The following is a 17112-nucleotide window of genomic DNA, read 5'->3' on the forward strand; positions in this document are numbered from 1 at the left end:
ACAACAGTTTCCCCACTCTGGTTCGCACCACATCTCCTGGCAATTTGTTTTTTTTGGACACACACACAATTATTCAGCTAGGTGGTCTAGGTTGGAATTTCAGTTATTGCTATCCAAATAAAACGCTCCTTTTCCAGAAATCAGCAGACTCTGTACTAACTGTTCTCTCAGAGCCTGGATTAAGGGTATGTTGGGAACCTGAGCCTTCTCTTGAGTACTTTCTACTGTCTTTTTCTCTCAAAGAGGAAACAGAAGCTTTTCTAATATAGAGCCTCAGGCTGTAAAACAATCCTACGTCTACCCGCTCAGCTCCTCAACTATGTCCCCCCAGTCCTCCATTCGTGTCTCTCCCAAGATGCTTTAAAATGAAAACTACATAAAATATAGTTTTCCTCTTCTTTCTTCAAGATCAGGACAGGCTAGTTTTCTCCCAAGATACATGTACCACACTTACTTATAAATAAGCTTTTTTCCTCAGAACAGTGATCCTCAACCAGGGACAATTTTGCCCCCTCACCCCACTCTGGAGATATTTGGCAAAATGTCTAGAAACATTTCTTGTTGTCACAGCTGGGGAATGCTACTTGAATCTAGTGAGTAGAGGCCAGGGATGCTAAACATCCTACAATGCACAAGACAGTCCCCACAACAAAGAACTATCCAGCCCAAAATGTCAGCAGTGCTGGTGCAGAGAAGCCCTACCTAAATAAGATTTGAAATTGTATTTATTTTCCAAATTTATTGTCTATCATATACTTTGGATTTTATTCGGGAGCGTATTTGGAAACAAAATTTGCTCCTTAGATTATAGTTACCAGATTTAGCAAATAAAAATACAGGAAGCTGAGTTCAATTTGAAGTTTTTACTTATATGAAAAAATTATCCATTATTCATGTGAAATTCAAATTTAACTGGGCATCTTGTATTTTATCTGGCAACCTTATCTTAGATGGAGACATTTGCTGCAGTTTTCACTGATAGAACCACTTTTATATTTTAATTTAAACCACTGATTTTAGTCAGAAGATGCTCACTATTTAAAAAAAATTTTTTATGTTAATGTGGTACATAAACAAACTAATTATCTTTCAGAAAGACCATATTACTACGAACACAGCTTGAGAGTATCTTTAGTTTCTTCTCTGAAAATTCTATCAATCTGATTTTTGTTAAATTGCTGTGATGTGATAATAAACTTTCTAACGTTCTTATGCTCTGCTAGGAATGGTTCCCATTTATTCTGAACCTGGGCCCAGTTTGTGCTAAGACCTTACCCCAAATACACAAATCAGGGTCTCTCAGTTTCCTTTCTTGCAGGACCATCTATTGCTTTCTTCACTCTCAAAGTAAAATTGAGTGGTTATAATTTGAGAAGAATATAAATAATTAATATTGATAATCTCAGACAAAATCTAATACACCACCGACACTGCCAGAAGAAAAGTGACAAGATCCAAAATAATACCATTTGTCTTTCCTAAAAATATGTGATATGTGTATGAGCCCAGGGCTGGGGTCAGAAGACTTGCATTCTGGCTGAGGTTCTGCCACTGGCTCCCTCTGGGCCTCTCATCTAGTGCTCATCCCTCTACACCAGGCTCTCTCTTTACAAAGTTTAAGATGCTTTGTGACTTAGGTACATTAAAACATATGAGAGATGACAATGTTATCACACAATTGTCATGTCTGCTAAATTAAATTTTAAATAATAGTTAATTTAGATAACTGCAAATTTACCAATTAAATAACTTTATACTTATTCATATTACACATGGAGTTACAAGCTGCTAAACTTTAAGAAATCCATAATCTATTATCTTTTGCCAATATAGGAAGAGCTGGGGAATATTACAGTAAAATGAAGACATTTACACTCTTTTCTGTGTAGTAGCACTGAAGCACTAAAGTATTCCCAAAAGGAGCTAAGAAAAAGAACAAGGAAAAACCACCTTGTTCCAAAATATATCGAGTGCAACTTTTCCACATGATCTTGTTCTAATTACTGTCATTTCTGAGCTCCTATTATTATTTTAATGTTTAAAATTGGTTTTTATTTTATTTTTTTCATTTACCACAGTTGCAGAATGCTGTAAGTTGCCACTTTGCCCCAACAGGTAAACACTTCTCTAATCTTTCATCTATTTGTCCATTTCTAGATTTTTCTGAATTTCTAAATCAAATCCACAAGCCACAGAAAAGGGAAGACTCTAGCAGGTAAGCAGCATGAAGGAGGGACTTCCCTGGTGGTCCACTGGTAAAGAATCCGCCTTCCAATGCAGGGGACACAGGTTTGATCCCTGGTCTGAGAAATGAGATCCCACATGCTGCAGGGCAACTAAGCCCGCACACCACAACTACTGAGCTCACGCACCTCAACCAGAGAGAGAGAAACCCTCATGCCACGACTAAAGAGAAGCCCACGTGCTACAATGAAAGATCCTGTGTGCTAAGACCCTGACACAGCAAAAAAGAAAAAGCAAGAAGGGTCCAACCCAATGTCCTCAAAGGTCCAGACTGCAGGATATGTCTGGCACGACCTCAGATCTGCATCTCAGGAACGAACACCAAGAGATGTTGCGTCACCAGCATTTGCAAGCACCTGCCCAGAAGGCACAGAGTGCTGACTTCCCCAGGCCAATCGAACGCAGTGCCGATCCCACTTACAGAATGAACAATATCATTTACACATCTTAGTCATCACTCTAAAATGGATAATCTAAATTTTTTCTATTTTCTCCATTTGGGGAAAAAAAATAAACCCTGCGTTTACCCTGAATGACACTTCAGAAAACCTAGCCTCCAGTTTCAGCTAAACTGTTGCGACTAGGATTCCTTGTGAAAGCGACCTGCCACGGGCAGAATCTACCAGGAAGCTGAACTTCAGGAGGTTTACAAAGTCCTTTTAGCTCTAAACTTTAGTTCCCTTTATCTTCACCTCTCTGGCCCTGATTCACTTATGTCACATCGGGAGAGCCCCAAGTATAAATGACCTATCTCCCCACTTCCTATCACATATTTCCATGTGCTCAGCTGCACTTTTAACTTTTAAAGAAACCGACTTGTAGAGGAATGTTTAAAACCCGCAATATATGAAGAGCTTCTCCAGAATCCTTCACCAATCTGTTTCTGATGATAAATACCAGATGCTATAGAGGAAGATTAACTCTGCAGACAACTTGCATGTAAATTATACAGTAATGGCAAGAAAGTGTCTGGAGGGATATGGGATTTCATTTTGAACTTGGCTATGGCATCTGCTTCTGTCCCCAAAGGGGAGCAGTTTTGAGTTGCTATAGATTCATTCATACATATAATGTTCATTATTTTTTCTTTTCTTCTGAGGGAATTGCATTTGCTGGTTTATTTTTTTTTTCCCTCCTTTTCCCCCTTTTCCTTTGGAAGAACTGCTTTTATGTCTGGTTTGTAGAGATCAGAATGCCATGGGCGGTTGCTTGAGACTCATGTGTGGTGAGAAGGGGTTAGAGAGCTTACTCAATCAGGGCAAATCACTAGCAAACAGCATGGTGTGACCACTAACCTAACCCTTTAGAAAGAGCCCGCATGCTGCAACTAAAAGATCCTGCACACGGCAACGAAGATCCAGAGTGCCGCAACTAAGATGTGGCGCAGGTAAGTAAGTAAGTAAGTAAGTAAGTAAGTAAGTAAATAAATAAATATATATATATTAAAAAAAAGAAAGAAAGCTCTCTAGGTTCAAAACCATGCCTTCTTCTCCTCTCTTTCTATCTCTCCCTATTTATTCCTCCTCTTTGTCTAATCCCCTTCCCCTCTGATCCCTTTCTTGATCCCTTTCTCCTTTCCCTAAATATTTCCTGAATCTCAAATTTGCTTTTTAAAAATCTATGAAATGCTTCAGGCATATGTAAAAGTATAAGGAATAATATAACAAATATTCATTCCTACTACTCAGCTAAATTTGTTATTGCAAATTATTGAAGCCCATTCTATATCCCTCCTGATATATCCACCCTCCATTCTCCATCCCAGAAGTTAAACACAATGCTTAACTTGCTACTCATTCACCTGTAACAGATTATAATATGGAACTTAAAAATTTTTTTTCTCACTGAAAAAAAATTATATTCTTTGTTCTTATGATAAGAATCAGGGCATTCAACATTATTATATATAGAATGGATAAACAACAAGGTCCTACTGTATAGCACAGGGAATTATATTCAATATCCTGTGATGAACCATAGTGGAAAAGAATAGGAAAAAGAATGTGTGTTCATATCTATCTATTTATCTATCTATATCTATACCTATATCTATATCTATATCTGAATCACTTTGCTGTACAGCAGAAATTAATACAACATTGTAAATCACCTGTACTTCAACAAAATTAATTTTACAAAAAGAATCAAGGCTTTTACTTAAATTTTAAAAGAGAAAGATGAAACAAAGTTTTTCAAGTGAACATACTTTGAAATAATTTTTTCTCCAGCTACCTCCTGCTACAGGGGCATGCACTAGTTAAAGTTCCCCAGCACCACCAATGCAATTGTGCTCAGAAGTCTTTTTCTGAATCTCTGTAATTTTAATACTCTTTTGTTTAGTTCTCAGTCGTTCCTTTTTTTTTCCTCCTGGAGTTTCCCCAACTGTCCAATGTTTCTCTCCTGTCTTGTTACAGGATTCACCCCAATGACATTTATTGCTTGGACAATTTATTTTTGAACATAAAATGTTCTCTCTCTGCTCTGCACCAAACAAATATAGTTGACTTTCTTGGCACCTTTTCTATTTAAATGATCTGGTGAAAAAAAATGAAGACCATTCATGTTAGGATGGAGCACGAGGTCACTGAGAGGGGTGCCTCCAGCCCTTTGGAGGCAGGATGACTGCTAAACATGGCAGAGGGCACAGTCCTTGGGCCCCTGTTCCTCTTTGGAAAATGCTAATGGTTTAGGGGCAGCAGAGTCATTCTTAGAAACTGGGCCTTCCTGACATCCATTGAGGGGTTGTCAGTCCTCGATGCCAGGATGAGAGAGACCTCTGCTCCCATCAGGCCCAGCAGATGTGCTTTGGTAGAGGTGTCCTTGATGTAAAGATCTGGTCTCAGATCCACATCTATGTCAGGCAGCTACTGACGGCAGTGACTGGATGCCCAAAGCACAGAGTGCTTGCTGTGGCGCATCCACCAAGTGTAAGCCCAGGATTAGAGGGTGGTCAGTTTGCTTTTTTAATATAGATGACAGTTAACAAAAATAGAGTGTATGGTATAGAGTATGAGAGTAAAAGATATCTAATCAGTAGACTCGAAGTACAAAGAATATTGGAAGTAGGATTGTATAAGACTGGCTTTTCCCAAATAAGGCTATTTAACTATTTTCTAAATTGTTTTTTTCTCATTCTTACAATATGATTTATTTACATCTTTGGTAAATAGTTTATTTCAAGAATGTCTATGGAGTAAATATGGTTTAGTGTAAAAAGCTCAGGCTTTGGAGACAAACAGAACTGGGTAAAAATCCTCATGTAATCACTTTTTGGGACAAGATATTTACCCTTGATGTTTCCAAGTCCAAATTCTTTAGCACGACTACATAGGCCTCTGACTATGCCTGTAGTCTTACTTCTCATTATTATCTATCGCTTACTTTATCCTCCTAAAATGTTGAATTACACGTTCTCAGACCACAGCATACTCCTTGTCTTTACTGGAGTTGTTATCTCTGCTAGGAACTCCTCCCTGGTCATGAGGGGTGCTTGCCTGATGCTGCTTCATCTCCAAGCCTTCTGCAGATGGGTGAATTATCGCTCCCATATAATTTCATGATACCCTGAACTTATCCCCATCAGCACGAAGCACACAGAATCGATGTTATATGTTTATCTCCTCCAATATAAGCCACTCAGAAACAAGCACCACATCTTATTTATCTTGGTATCACTCGTGTCAAGCACTTAGTAAACTCAATAAACGTTTGCTGGATTGGGAGGGATATATCTGTGAAGTGAGTATAATACCATCCCTAGAATTACTGTGAGGAGGAATTTTAAAATGCTGCTGCTAATTCTGTTACCCAGGCTTCTTCTAATGTACTTCTAAAACACAGAAACAAATACGTCATATCTGCAAAGAAAATATATATTGACAGTCACCTCTAGATGTTGTTTTTGTACTCATAACATTTTCCATAGAAAAATATGTTCAACAGAATTGTAAGTATATTTGCTAATTTTAAGATACCATTTGTCTTATGAAATCCAAAGAGCAGAAAGACACTTATGGACCAGATGAACAGTTTAATTAGCAGTCAACTGATTTCTCTTAATTTTTATAAACTGTTGGCCATATCTGCAAGTAGAAATTATCTTGAAAAAGAATAAATGTAAAAGTAGATTGGTTTTCAACCAGGTCCACATATGTAATGAATACATCTACACCTAAAAAGATCAAAGAGAAGAGAATTTTTTCTTCAAAATGGAGACCATTCGGGATATTTCTTTTGCTGGAGGGAGTTTTTTCAACAATTCCTGCCTTGTAAGGCTTCTTCCACCCACCACTGCACATGCACACACACACAGGTTCTCGGTGTACCACCCCTGGGTATTGGTACTGAGTCACTGTGACACACTGGAAAATACACCTAAGAGAACTTCTGGATTTGCTTTGCTCACTCTCTTTATCCTATAGGTTTTCAGTATTCCGTTAGCCTTGGATGAGAGTTCAAGGTCACTTAATTACCTACTCCAACAAAGAGGGGAAAAGGCACATAAGTTGTGTTTATTCCCACAATAGTCTTATCGTCCCATCCTAAAGATGGGAATCAGAGGCACAGAGTGGAAGGCTGTGGTGGCAGTAACAGAAGGCATGAAGTATTTGGAAGCCAAAGAATGGATATGCCTTGTAGAAGCAGGGGTCAGCAAAAGGAGGAAGTTTCCAGAACAGGGGAGATTGGAAATGGAACTGCGATGGAAAGATAAAATACAGACATCAGCGGAAATCACTATAAGGAGAGGTGGACATTGTGATGAGAAGAAAAGGATGAGACTAAGACATTGGAAACTGAAGGAGCAATAAAAATCCTGCTTCTTTAATAGTTGAACATGTTTTGTGTCCCTCTCTCCACTTTAAGGGAGCTGCCATCAATCATAAGCATCTATTATGTGCTTGCTGGATGCTGGGGGAGATATAAGACTTAGCTTCTGCATTCGAAGTAGAAAACCAGGATGCACCTTTATGTGTGAGCAACCGTATAGTGTGAAGAGGGACTGTTATACAAAATTAATAATATTAACTAGTATTTATATACAAAGACACTTTGTCAAGTAGTCAACACATATTCCATTCTCCCATATATCTACTCAATATACCTTTTGGCTTGATTTTCTTGCTATTGCCTCAGCAACCTTGATGAATATGGGAAGCAAGATTTCAAGAGCTGTGAATGATACACAAGTGTAAGACGGCCCTGTGACACCATCTCAAACTCATTGCACTCTCTTCCTAATTCATATCCATTACTTAAAATATACACTAAGTAAAATATACACTTAGTCTGCTAAGATAACATTTAAAACATTGATATGAGTAATGGTTGACATTTCAAGAGATTTCATAAAGTGGGGTATCAGACCAGATATATGTCATTTTACACAACTGATGTGATTGTGTATATATATATAATTTATAGATATGGACTATTTTTAAATGCTAGGGAGTTTTCTGTTTAAAACAATTTATGCATAAAGCAAAGAATCCCTCAGTAATGAACTCCTACTGATCCAGGTGGCAGGATTTCACAAGGCAGAGTTTAGTTGTTCTTTACTATGAATGATAGCTTGTTAATCTGGAAAAATTAATGCAGCTCCCCAAAACTTAACAATATCATGGAACTACTTAAGTTCTGGAATTAACTAAAATTATTGTACATACTAATTTTTAAACATTTCAGAAAATGTGCTTTGTAACTTTTTAATTACCACCATAAGAAAATGAGGCATACAAATTTGTTTTTTTACCTAGTAACTTGAGTTAATTCAATGGAGTAAACATAAATGAATTTATATATATAATATATATAAATTATATATATTATATATTAAATTATAATTAAAGTCTACACTTTATTCAAATTTCCTTAGATTTTCATCTAATCTGTAACCTCCCACCTCCAACAGAGAGGACTCCTATCATCTGCCACCCATGTACTTAATTGTTCTACTCCACAGTGTATATAGCAGTACCAGAATTGCTAACCTGTACCCATGGACTAAAGCTTTATCAACTACAGTACAGCACTATGTACAGTTCCTTTTGCCTTTAGTCATACAGATTATACTTATTTCCAAAGTTGCTTAGATTAGGACCACCCTCTACCCTCTTCAGTGTGGTTGTTTCATGCACTTGTAAGAACGATTCTTTTGTCACAGGCTACATCCCATGCTGGGATCTGCTGACCTCCTAAATAATTCTTTAAATTTGCGTATATTAAAGATCACTTTTTGTGCTGCAAAATTCTATGGCTTTAGACTAATGGATCATGTCATGTACCCACCATTACAGTGTCATACAGAGTCGTTTCATCTCCTTAAATAATCCCCAGTGCTTTATCTATTCAAACGTCTCTCCCTCCTTTCAAACCCCTGGCAACCATCAATCTTTTTACTATATCTATAGTTTTGCCTATTCCAGAATGTCATGTAATTGGAATCATATCATTTTTCAGATTCACTCTTTTCATTTAGCAATATGCATTTTAGGTTCATCCGTGTCTTTGGTGGGGCTTGATAGGTCATTTATTTTTATAGCTGAATGATATCCCATTGCATGGATATGCACAGTTTATCTACTCACCAATTAAAGGACATCTTGGTTGCTTCTGATTTGGGGTGATTATAAATAAAGCTGCTATGAACATTTCTGCACAGAATTTTGTGTAGATGTAGGTTTTCAAATCAGCTGAGTTAAGGGCACAATTGCTAGATTGTATGGTGTATTAGTTTCCTAGGGCTGCTATAACAAATTACCACAAGCTGGGTGGCCAAAAACAACATACATTTATTCTCTCACAGTTTTGGAGTTTAAAAATGAAGTGAAAATTGAGTGTCAGCAGGGCCACATTCCCTCTGAAGACTCTAGGAAAGAACACTTTTGTGCCTCTTCCTAGCTTCTGGTGGCTGCCAGAAATCCTCAGTATTCCTTGGCCTGTAGATACATCACTCCAATTTCTGCCTGTCTTCACATGGCCATCTTCCCTCTCTGTGTGTCTGTGTCTCTTTTTCTCTGTGTCTCTCTGTCTCCTTCTTATAAGGACATCAGTTATTGGATTTGTGATCCATAAGGTCACATCACAGGTACTAGGGGTTAAGACTTCAACATGATTTTGGGGGAGGAGGAAACAATTCAACCCACAATATATGGTAAGATAGTGTTTAGCGTTGGGAGAAACTGCCAAACTGTCTTGCAAAGTTTTGCATTCCCACCAGCAATGTATAAGCGTTCCTGTTGCTCCACATCCTTGCAAAGCAGTTGGGATTGTCAGGTTTTTTTTCTTTTTTCTTTTTTTTTAGCCATTCTAACAGGTGTATAGTGATATCTCATTGTTGCTTTAATTTGCAATTCTCTAATGACAAACGATGTTGAGCACCATTTTATATGCTTATTTCCATCTGTATATCCTCTTTGATGAGTTGTCTGTTCACATCTTTTCCCCATTTTTAAATTCAGTTATTTGCTTTCTCGTTGAGTTTCAAGAAGTTCTTTGTATATTTTGGATACAGGTCCTTTAACAGATAGGTGTTTTGCAAATATTTTTTTCCCAGCCTGTGGCTTATCTTTTCATTCACCTAAGAGGATATTTTGTATTTTTATTATTCATTTGTATGTATTTTTTTCAATTGAGACTTCCTCTTTGACTCATTGATTATCTAGGAGTGTGTTGTTTAATTACCAAGAGTTTGGAGATTTTACTGTTGTCTTCCTGTGTCTTATTTCCAGCTTGATTCTAGGATGGTTAAAAAATACATTGTGTATGATTTCATCAAAAATTTTTTCTTGAGGTTTGCTTTATGACTCAGGATATAGTCTACCTTGATGAATGTTCCATGAGCTCTTGGAAAGAATGTGTGTTCTGTTGTTGATTGGAGCATTCTATAAATGTGAATTAAATCCTGTGTTTAATTCATCTAGATGTTTGCTTATTTTCTGCACAGCAGTTCTATCAATTGCTGAAAAGGGAGGGGTAACCATAATTATAATTATGGATTTGTCTATTTATTCTTTCATACCTATCAGTTTTTGTTTCATGTGGTGTACACATTTAGGATTGGTATGGCTTCTTGGTGGATTGGCCCATTTATTGTTATATAATATCCCTCTTGTCCCTAGTAGTTTTCTTTGCTCTGAAGCCTACTTTATTGATATTAACATATCAATTCTTACTTTTTTGTCTGATCAATATTTGGTGTAGCTTTCTCCAACCTTTTGTGTCCAACCTACTTATGTCATTATGTTTGAAGTTCCTTGTAGACAGTATTTATCTGGGTTGTGCTGGGGGCTTTTTTGTTTTTTATAAATTTATTTATTTTTTTTGTTTTTTATAAATTTATTTATTTTTTGTTTTTTATAAATTTATTTATTTATTTTATTTTTGGCTGTATTAGGTCTTGGTTGCTGTGCGCCGGCTTTCCCTAGGTGTGGCAAGTGGGGGCTACTCTTCCATGCAGTGCATGGGCTTCTGAGTGTGGTGGCTTCTCTTGTTGCGGAGTATGGGCTCTAGGAACACAGGCTTCAGTAGTTGTGGCACATGGGCTCAGTAGTTGTGCATGGGCTTAGTTGTTCTGCAGCATGAGGGATCTTCCTAGACCAGGGCCTGAACTTGTGTCCCCTGCATTGGCAGGTGGATTCTTAACGACTGTGCCACCAGGGAAGCCCAGTTGTGGTGTTTTGTTTTGTTTTTAATTTTTATTGGAATATAGTTGATTTACAATATTGTGTTACTTCCTGCTGTACAGCAAAGTGAATCAGTTATACATATACCCACTCCTTTTAGATTCTTTTCTCATATAGGCCACTACAGAGTATTAAGAAGAGTTCCCCATGCTATACAGTAGATCCTTATTATGGGTTGTGTTTTTTCATTCACTCTGCCAATCTCCATCTTTTAGTTGGTATATTTAGACCATTTACATTTAGGGTAATTGATTTTGTAGAGTTTAAATCTGTCATTTTATTATTTATTTTCTATTTGTTCCCTGCTAATCATTCCTCTTTCTTTCTTCCTTCCTTCCTTCCTTTCTTTCTTTCTTTCTTTTTCTCTCTTCCTTTCTTCCTTCCTTCCTTCTCCTTCTTCCCTTTCTTCTCCTTCTTCTTGTGGGTTACTTGAGCATTTCTTAGAATCCTATTTTGATTTACTTAATGTTTTTGAGTATATCACTCTGTATTATTTTCTTATTGGTTGCTCTAGGTATTACAATATACATATACAACTTATCACAGTCTACTGGCATATGATGTTTTGTCACTTTGAGTGAAGTATAGAAACCTTATTTCCTCTTGGGATCCTTTACTATCCCTACTTTTAAAGTACAATTCTTCTGTTTCTACATAATTGATCCCTATGTCAAATGATGTTATTTTTGTTTCACTTAATTCTTTTTAATACATGCATAACTTGTTTTTGCACTTCATAGATTTTTTTTTTTCAAATTGAAGGTTTGTGGCAACCCTATATTGAGCAAGCCTACTGGCACTATTTTTCCAACAGCATTTGCTTACTTTTTGTCTCTGTGTCACATTCTGGTAATTCTCAAAATATTTCAAACTTTTTCATTATTATATTTGATATAGCTATCTGTAATCAGTGATCTTTAATGTTACTATTATAAAAAGATTATGACTCCCTGAAGGCTCAGATGCTGGTTAGCATTTTTTAGCTATAAAGTATTTTTAATTAAGGGATGTACACTGGACTTTTTTTTAAGACAATGCTATTGTACACGAAACAGACTACAGTATAGTGTAAACATAAATTTTATATGCACTGGGAAACCAAAATATTCCTATGTCTTGCTTTATTATGGTGGTCTACAACTGAACCCACAATATCTCCAAGGTATGCCTGTACAAAATAGAGACAACAGGTTCACTATGCTGGAGGAGCAAAATGAATCTCTTTCAATTTATAGTACTGTCTAATAGCCTTGATACCAAATAAATAAATGAACCTGATTCCCCATTTACACTTTCTAGGCAATAAAGTACCACTAGAGGAAGTCATACAACTGTGCTAACTTAGCTGGCTTCAAGATAGCTGAGCCCCACTGCTGAAGCTTTAGATTGCATCTTCTTTCAGTGCATAGGGCAATTCCTAGGACCCCTCCCCTTTTCTATCATCCTTGGGCCAAGCTTTAAAGGGTACTAAAACCCAGGTCTCCACATAGGACTTCTAACAGATGGAATTGCTAAAATGTAAATTGACCTTATTACATTCTCTAGCTAACTTCATTTCCATAAAAAGTTGAATAAATATTTAAAGAATATCTCTTTGAAAGGACATCTAATTAATAGCCTGCCCATGGCTCTCTCTTGATTTGTCTCCTTCATACTAATTTAAACTTGACCTTTGCCACTGTCAGCAATGCTTCCGTTCACCTTTTGCTAACTCCCTGCTACAGCCTCTAAATTGCTTTCTCTCTCTCTTTAGAGACCCCAATCTCTTTCCTTCAGGCTCTTTTGATTTGTTTTCTAATGTAACTGGGAAATTTGAAGGTAATGGATTTGAGCTCACTCAGTATCTCATACTCTCCTTGAAACTTCCTTCAGTGTCAGAAAGAAAGCATGTCTCTCATTTTCAATGCCAGCTCCGCTGTTCAAGCTCCTGATCTCAGCCTCTTAACTCTTAGGGTAATTCCTAGGACCCTGTCACTCTTCTCTGTCTTCTTCGGGCTTTTGCTTACCATATGTGTATCTAGATCCACCCTGTCATCTCCTTGAAGAAATTTATCTTGAGTCTTCTGCTCCTGTTCTACCCTTTCCTTCCTTTATCTGGCATATTCCTGGTGATATTATACCTGTCCCTATTCCTAATACCATTCTCTTTAGTAATCACTTGCAATTTGATTTCTAACAACCTATTCAAAGATAAATGCTCACTGCAAGGGTGCCAAGTGACTTTCTTCTAATAGTATCCTGCAGCATTTCCTCTCTTCATTTTTCACAACATTTAAATTCATATAATACAATGCATGAGTTCATAAAACCCTTCCTCCTATCATGTCTTTGAAACAGTAGCATTCCACCTCCTGTCCATGACTATGTAAATCCATTAATATTGTATTGACTTTTACTCTTCTTTTTTCTTTCCTCAAAACTACATATTCCCATGCCTTCCAATATCACCAATGATGGTTCTCAAGTTAGTCAATCAACACTCTTCTTGATCAGTCTCTAGCTTATTATCAAATCTAGCATCCATTTACTTGTCTTCAGATTCTTTGCCACTGTCATTTTCATCTCTAAGCCTTGACTCATATAGCATAGTCCATATGGAGTGCCTTCCTCTGTGTCAATTTAAATTCAATGTACCCATCCTTCAAGGTCAGCTAAAGCCCTACTTCTTCTACCAGGCCTCTGCCAAGCATTGAATTAATTAATGACTTTGTCTAAAGCCACACTATACTTGTGGTCTTCTTGACAAAATGGTACCTCCTAATCATCTCTAGTTACCTCAAATGTGTAGGCCTTGTTTTATCAACTATCCCTTTGAAAGCATGAACACAAGCTTTTAGTCCCTGACTCCCCAGCAGGGTACTGGCCATATAGAAGTTGCTTCATGAAATTGTTTAATGGCTTAATTCTAAACAAATACTATTGGAACTTCCCTGGTGGTGCAGTGGATAAGACTCCATGCTCCCAATGCAGGGGGCCCAGGTTTGTTCACTGGTCAGGGAACTAAATCCCACATGCATGCCACATCTAAAAGTAAACATGCCACAACTAAGGAACCCACCTGCTGCAACTAAAGAACCCTGGAGCCACAACTAAGGAGTCTGCCTGGTGCAACCAAATAAATAAATAAATATTTTTTAAAAACATAAACAAATACTATTAAGCAAGTAATGATAGTAATATCATGGCACTGATAATTCTACTCTGAGTGAAACTAGGATTTTTATAGGACTCCTTAGAAGGCTACAGGCAGAATGGCCATCAAAAAGTTTACAAACAATAAATGCTGGAGAGGGTGTGGAGAAAAAGGAACCATCCTACACTGTTGGTGGGAATGTCAATTGGTACTGCCACTGTGGAGAACAGTACGGAGGTTCTTTCAGCTTGGTGCTCTATGATAATCTAGATGGGTGGGATGGGGGGGGAGGTCCAAGAGGGAGGGGATGTATGTATACATATAGCTGATTCACTTCACTGTACAGCAGAAATTAACACAACATTGCAAAGCAATTATACTCCAATAAAAAATTAAACATTAACAAAAAACAAACAAACAAACAAAAATGCCCCCCAAATAGAGCTACCGTATGATCCTGCAATCCCACTCCTGGGCATAAATCTGGAGAAAAACATAATTCGAAAAGATACATGTACCCCCAGTGTTTATAGCAGCACTATTTACAATAGCCAAGACATGGAAGCAACCTAAGTGTCCATTGACAAATGAATGGATAAAGAAGATGTGGTATATGGAATGGAATGGTATATGGAATATTAGCCATAAAAAGAATGAAATAATGCCATTTGCAACAACATGAATGGACCTAGAGATTATCATACTAAATGAAGTAAGCTAGAGAAAGACAAATATCATATGATATTGCTTATATGTGGAATCTAAAAAAAATTATACAAATGAACTTTACAAAACAGAAACAGACTCACAAACGTAGAAAACAAACTTATGGTTACCAAAGGAGAAAGGGAGGAGGAGTAAATTAGGAGTTTGAGACGAAAATATACACACTACTAAATATAAAATAGATAACCAACAAGAACCTACTGTATAGCACAGAGAACTATACTCAATATCTTGTAATAACATATAATGGAAAAGAATGTAGAAAAGTTATATATATATATATATATTATATATATATATATATAATCTGAATCACTTTGCTGTACACCTGAAACTAACACAACATTGTAAATCAACTACATTTCAATAAACATTTTTTTTAAAAGAAAAAAAGAAAAGCTACAGTCACAACAACATAGTGGTTAAGAGTATGAGCCCAGACTGAGTGAATTCAAATCCTGCCTCTACCTCTATCACCTATTAGCTAGGTGACCTTGGGAAGGTTAATTAACATCTTTGTGCCTTAATTCCTGCCCCCCCCTGAAAATAGGGGAACATAGCAGTACTTACCTTATGGAGTCATTACAAAGATCAAATTAGTTATGCTGGATACTTAAAACAATTGTTTTGGCATGTAGAAATTGTTCCATGAATGTCAACTATTATTAAATGCTTATCACACATAAAATGATAGTATCTCAGAGCTAAAACAATCTTCACATTATAAGGGAATGAGTTGAGGAATAAAGGTAAAATGATTGGCTCAAGGTCATATGGCTATTTAGAAACAAAGTCGGGAAAACGGCTCTCCTGACTTCTATTCAGTGTTTGTTATTTTCCTCCCCAAGGATTCCATATCTGAACATGGAACGGAATTACAGAAGTTTAGAGTTGAAAGCAACATTCAAGGCTCTCTAGTTCATAATGCTTAATCACTTGTCACAAACATTTCATCTTTGCTGAGAGCACCATATCACAGATTCTTAATCACCCAGACAAAAGATCCTAATAGAACATTTACCAGGGCTCCTAACTTAAGAAACACATAAGGAATAGGAATGGATGCCAAGATCAGATCCCCGGAGTCCAGATGACCATCACTAGATGAAGCCATTTTCAATGTCTATATTTTGAAAAGTCAGATTTCTCTTTCAGGGAAAACACCGTCTGGAATACTCATTAGAAAGTGGTAATTCAGGTCATCCCACACATACACAAATGTTTTGCAGATAGCATGCTTCCTGGTAGGAATCTGAAATTATAATTTTGACGAACTTTGAATAATATGCTTTAGCATCCAGAAAAAGGCACAAGGGCCAACTACCCATACCAGGCATAATTCCTGAAGGTTTCAGCTTTCTGTGTGGTTCTCTGGAACAATATTCAGCCTGGTTGTGCAATCAGCTGTGCTAAGGTTTTAAAATTCAATCTAGAAAATAGACTCTCAAGAGGAATTGCAGCAATAAAAGGTTGCTATTAAATAGGCACAAATCTGTGTGTAAGGATTCTCCCATCAGAAGCAATAGCATGCTGTTCTCTGTCTCAACTCAATGCTAAGAGATTTAATTTCTCTTTAATGCAAATGAAACTGTCGTATGTAACAGCAGCAATTAGGGAGAAGGCTGAACTGAGTAATTATATTGTGTGTCCACAAAGAATGTACATCCACTTTCACCCCTCTCCTTCCTATAAACAAGACTCAAGTAATCTACATTCTCTGTATGCAATTATTTAAAATGCTTAATTCTAATTGTAGTATGTGGGCTCTGAGCTTTATGGCTTGGGATTTTAATCTTCTAAACAGGGAGGTCCAGTTACTTGAATCTGAAAGTTGAATTGCCTGCTTTATACTGAAGACTGAACAGACAGCCTCCACTGATCCCACAGAGGATACACCATTTCTACTCTCTGCTTCCATAGTATTTTATTTTTATCTTCAACCTTACCCATGATAATCTGACTTACACCTAATCCTGTCTTCTTTATAGGCTATAAACTCCTGAGGATAGAATTCATATCTTATTTATCTCTGTATTCTCCTAAAGACTTACAGTGTTTTGGACATAGTAGCTGCTCAATAAATATTTTTATATTTAATTTTAATGGTACATATGTTACACATTTCCCAGTTTAAAGTATTATTAATAGAATCTCACCTTTGACATAACTTCCCTGCCCATTTCTGAGAACTCTTGCCTTTGAAACATGAAAAAGGACTTTAGCAGATTCATACTGTAATTTAGATGGCTCTGTAAACAGTAAGGGAGTGCTTAGCAATTACTTGTTGAGTTGTAATTTTATGAAAATTTGCAGAGATTTCTTTTGAGT

This window comes from Hippopotamus amphibius, chromosome 1 (genome assembly GCF_030028045.1).
Source record: "Hippopotamus amphibius kiboko isolate mHipAmp2 chromosome 1, mHipAmp2.hap2, whole genome shotgun sequence".
NCBI classification, from domain to species: Eukaryota; Metazoa; Chordata; class Mammalia; order Artiodactyla; family Hippopotamidae; genus Hippopotamus; species Hippopotamus amphibius.